Source organism: Erythrolamprus reginae, chromosome 2 (genome assembly GCF_031021105.1).
Source record: "Erythrolamprus reginae isolate rEryReg1 chromosome 2, rEryReg1.hap1, whole genome shotgun sequence".
Classification (NCBI taxonomy): domain Eukaryota; kingdom Metazoa; phylum Chordata; class Lepidosauria; order Squamata; family Dipsadidae; genus Erythrolamprus; species Erythrolamprus reginae.
The window spans coordinates 211119677-211125170 of record NC_091951.1 but is presented as its reverse complement, the minus strand read 5'-3'; positions in this window follow the sequence as shown (position 1 = coordinate 211125170).

Below are 5494 nucleotides of genomic sequence, written 5' to 3'. Positions count from 1 at the left end.
CAAATTGCCATAAAGATTATGTTAATGTCAGGCAGGAGTTCCCAAGTCCAGGAATTCACAGGAATAGAACCTTTAATTGTTTATGTGGCATATAGTCATTATTTGGGATCCCCACATTGCACTAAAACACAATTGTGATGTATTTGGATTTGGCTTTAAATTGTAGGAAGTTGGCTACTGAAGCTTGTGCCCTCTGATTTATGTCTTCCAGTGGCTGTGGGAATAGAACATAGAATAATAGGTTGGGGAGAGCCCTTGGAGGTCTTCTAAACCAGGGGTAGGCAAAGTTGGCTCTTCTGTGACATGTGGACTTCAACTCCCAGAATTCCTGAGCTAGCATGATTGGCTCAGGAATTCTGGGAATTGAAGTCCACAAATCATAGAAGAGCCAATTTTGCCTACCCCGTTCTAAACCAACTTGCTACCTGTGGCAGAAGATTCTATTTGTTTTTGGACTTGATGGCATCATAGAAAGACTAACAGAATAGAACAATAGAGTTGGAAGGGATACTGGAGGTCCTCTAGTCCAACCCCCTGCACAAGCCATTTGAGACTAATTGTTATATCAGGAAATTTCTCCTTATTTCTAGGTTGTTTCCATCCATTGCTTCTTGTCCTGCCTTCAGGTACTTCGGAGAATAGCTTGATTCCCTCTTCTTTGAGGCAACCCCTGAAATATTGGAACACTACTATCACATCACCCCTAGTCCTTCTTTTCATTAAACTAGACAGACCCAATTCCCACAGCCATCTTTTATATCTTTTCACCTCCAGCCCCTTAATCATCTTTGTTGCTCTTCTCTACACCCTTGCTAGAGTCCCAACATCTTTTTTTATATTGAGACAACCAACAATGGATACCATATTTCAAGTGTGATCTAGTATCCTCTTTCAAATCATCCAATCATCTCTATAAGTTTAAAAGGAATTTTCTGGATTTGCAGAGGAAAAAAACCATATCTCTAGCCAAGACTAGGGAATAAAGACATGATACAGATTATTTATTTATTGGATTTGTATGCCACCCCTCTCTGAGGACTTGGGGTGGCTCACAACATATCAAACAATATATAATATACATATCTAAAAAAATCAATTAATATAGCTAAAAACTTTTAAAATTCTAATAACATTTAAAATCATTCATTCCCATTCACACCGCAAGACATACTATATTCATCGGCCAGGGGCCTAGAGTCTAATGGCCCCAAGCCTGGTGGCATAGATAGGTCTTTAAACTTTTACGGAAAGCGAGGAGGGTGGGGGCAGTGCGAATCTCTGGGGGGAGCTGATTCCAGAGGGCTGCCCCCCCCCCACAGAGAAGGCTCTTCTCCTAGATCCCACCATTGTCTAGTTGACGGGACCTGGAGAAGGCCGATTCTGTGGGACCTAACTGGTTGCTGGAACTCATGCAGCAGAAGGCGGTCCCGGAGGTAATCTGGTCCGATGTCATGTAGGGTTTTATTATACCCTCTGACTCTTCTTAATGCTGCAAGGGAAAAGACCTTTCTTTGGGGATTCAACTGGGCACCTCCAGGGGATTATTGGCACTAGAAAGCCAGACAAGGAATAATGGTTGGAAGCTGACCAAGGAGAAATTCAACCTGGAAATGAGGAAAATCTTTCTGATGTTGAGAGTGATCAATCAGTGGAACAGCTTGCCAGTGGAGGTTGTGATAACCCCAACACTTGCGACCTTCAAGGGGAGATTGGACTGCTACCCGTCTCAAATAGTATAGGAACTCTTGCTTGAGCGAGGTGGTTGGACTAGATGACCTACAATGTATCTTCCAACATAGATAGATGGATGGATGGATGGATGGATGGATGGATGGATGGATGGATGGATGGATGGATGGATAGATAGACAGACAGACAGACAGACAGACAGACAGACAGACAGACAGACAGATTTCTGATGGCATGGGTAGCATAGAGTAGAAAATAGGAAAACCAACAGATTTAATTCCTTTTTATTCTGAATCAATTTGGAAATTATTTCTCTTTGCATTTTTTTGTCTTTTGATGAGACCAGTGGCTAGTAGTGAATGTGCAGCCTGTGTTAGGTGGGGAGATGTAAAGCTGAAGGCGAAAAGGAGGAACTACAAACAGAAAGTTGTTTAGGGTTGATAAGAAGGCTTCTTCTGCAGAGGACTTGTTTATTTCAGGCACTTGTGCTTTTTGAAAACAGATAGTAAAGCTGTAATCCCTTATCTGATCCCCCCTGCCCCCCAAAATTGGCTGTTATTCAGCTTTTAAAAAACATTTATTTTCAAAGAAACTTTTCTCTTTATAAATACATTTATTGATTTGCTATATTGCTATTGAAATAGTAATGCCATAATTTAACATACCTGATACATTTGTCCAATTTGTAGGATCTACTTTATTATTGTTTCCTAGAGAAACTCCAGCAGTAAAAGGTTGGGCAAAAGACATTTGAGAGTACAGAGTTCTGAATTTGATTAATGCATTTTGAGAACTAAACTGAATGGAAGTCACCAGTCTACCACCCTCACCCCCACCCCCAAAAAGAAATGAATTTTTTGTTTGTTTGTTTGTTTGATTGATTGATTGATTTCTATGCCACCCTTCTCCTCAGACTCAGGGCAGCTCACATCAAGAAGAAAGTACATCTAGAAATCTAAATCTAAAAACATTCTAAAACACCAATTTCTTAAAACCAGTCACTCACATTCACCTAATCACATATACTGTATATAAATTCATTTGTCAGCCCGAGCTAAACTTAGTGGCACCAAGCCAATCAGGAGAGGTAGGTCTTTAAGACCTTATGAAAGGCGGTGAGGGTGGTGGGGTACTAATTTCCACTCATCCCAATACAATTTTCATCATTTTAGTAGAATAATTTATGACACTAAAAATCTATTTTATTGCTGTAGTCATTGAACAAGTTGGGGTTCTTGTGCTCTCTGAACTTGGTTGTTTTCTTGCAGATTTTATTATCAGGCTAGGTAACTTCAGCAGTGTGAGGAGAAGTGAGTTTGCTGGATATTTATAAGATAAATTATCAGATAAACTATCCAAGAAGAAGCAATACCTTAATGAAGGAACATTTAAGGAGGAAGTGACATCCTCATTAAGACTGACAGGGCAAGCTACTCTCTATAAACAGCCAGCAAGCCCCATTCCCCAACACACTGATGGTGTTACCCAGTTAGATAATGAAATGTCTGCAAAACAATCAAACTCAGAGAACACCAGGTCCCCAACAATTCAACCCTGAACTACACACACACACATATGATGCCACACATATAGAATACATCCATATTTTATTGTTGAACAATTTTAAACAATTCATTTTAAACCTCTCAGATTTTTGGCCACTTCTTTTATTTTGTCAAAACTGAACAATTTCCTTCTTCTTTTAAAGAAGATGCTATAATATCTACATGAAACTGCTGGGTGAGATCATCCGGTGACACAGGGTGAGTTACCATCAGTATGCTGATGATACTGAGCTGTACATTTCCACCCTGTGCCAATTCAGTGAAGCAGTCAAGCTGATTTGCCAGTGTCTGAAGGCTGTGAGAGTCTGGATGGGTGCCAACAGACTCAAGCTCAACATCGAGAAGACGAAATGGCTGTGGACATTACCCCTCAAGGACACTACCAACTGTCCATCCATCACCCTGGGGGAGTTCTTTGACCCCCTCAGAGAAAGTCCGCAACTTAGGAGTCCTCCTTGATCCACAACTGAGTTTGGAACAACATCTCTCAGCTGTGGCAAGGGGGACATTTGCACAGGTTTGCTTGGTGCACCAGTTGCAGCCTTATTTAGACAGGGAGTCTCTCCTTACAGCCACTCACACCCTCATCACCTTGAGGTTCAATTACTGCAATGCTCTCTACATGGGGCTACCTTAAAAAACGTTTGGAGACTGCAAACTTCCCAAACGCAGATGCGCAAGCTGTCGTGGGGCTTGCTAGGTATGCCCATGTCTCGTCAACACTCCATGAGCTGCAATGGCTTCTGATTAGTCTCCAAATGCAATTTAAAGTGTTTGTTGTTTCCTATAAAGCCCTATATGGTTTAGGACCAGATTACCTATGGGGCCGTCTCTTGCCTCATGTATCCCAGCAACTGGTCAGGGCTCACAGAGTTGGCTTCCTCCAGGTCCTGTCAGCCAAGCAATGCTGGCTGGCGGGCCCTAGGGGAAGAGCTTTCTCTGTTGTGGCTCTGGCCCTTTGTAATCAACTCCTCACCAGAGATTCACATTATTCCTACTCTTCTGGACTTTCAGAAGTTACTGAAGATACATCTTTGCTGGCAGGCTTGGGGCTGTTGAATATAGATAATTCTCCCACAGCTACTTATGATCCAGTTTTGAAGTTCCAACAACTGCTCCCTCCTGCAGTCACACAATTGCTTGTCCATCAACATGTATTTCAAGTCCTTAAGTCTCAAACATCAACAAAGGAAAAGAATCTAGCAGCTATGTATGCAGGGGGGGGGGTTCCAAGCTGGAACGCTAAATTGGGCTCGATGCCGCGGCTCATGGGTGCTAACGGGGCCAGTGTGATTTTGCTTCTACACCTGTGGAGGTAGCAAAATCATGCATGGAGCTGCAGGTGCACCCATGTTTCGATGGTTTTTTTTGTTTCAGCGCATGCCGAATGTTTTGCAAGATTCTGTCTTGTGTGGAATAATAGAGAAATCTATTTGAAATCTATTTGGAAACCATGTGTCTTTCATGGTTTCTGGACCTGACACATTCTCAGTTTAAGACAGCAAGAATAAAGTCCTGACCCCTGTTGTTTTTAAGCCTACAGGTAATCTATTTTTTTTCCTCAATCAGGGAAAGAGTTAAATGATTGAATTATATCTTTGGGGGAGTTGGCAGTATCTTCAAAACCTCAGGGAAGTTGGGCAGGCTTGCCTTAGCAACTATATGGACTACTGTTTGGTTCTTATATTAGCTGTCTCAGGCATCTTGTTGATACAGTTATTCCAACCCCATTACTGATAACTGTGATAGAATTGAGCAAGCCATACTAAATTATTTTCTGGCATTTCTGCATATTCTGGAATTCAGAGAATTTTGATTAATTTAATTTTAAAAAGATTTGTATTGCTATATGAAACATGTGTACATTCTCACAGTAACTGGGATATTTGGAGAGCAGGAAGGAAGAAAGCTTAAGGGATGCAGCACAAGTTATTGATGCTTGTCATACCACTGTGTTTGGGATTTGGTGGGTTTCTGCAGCAAAACTGGGATAAATTGTGTGGACTCCACATGGGTAGTTCTACAAGCAACAAAAATAGGAAATATTACAGAATCATTTTTTAAAATGTATGCTTTCACAAAGCATAGATAGCACTATTATAGAGCATCTATCTACACCAGTCTGCTCTTGACTACACTATGTATTAAATTTTGGGAGTAATTAATATATGGACATTACCTTCCCTTAAAACCAAAGACTAGCTCAGTTTTTGAAGCAACCAGGCACTATCATTTGGGGA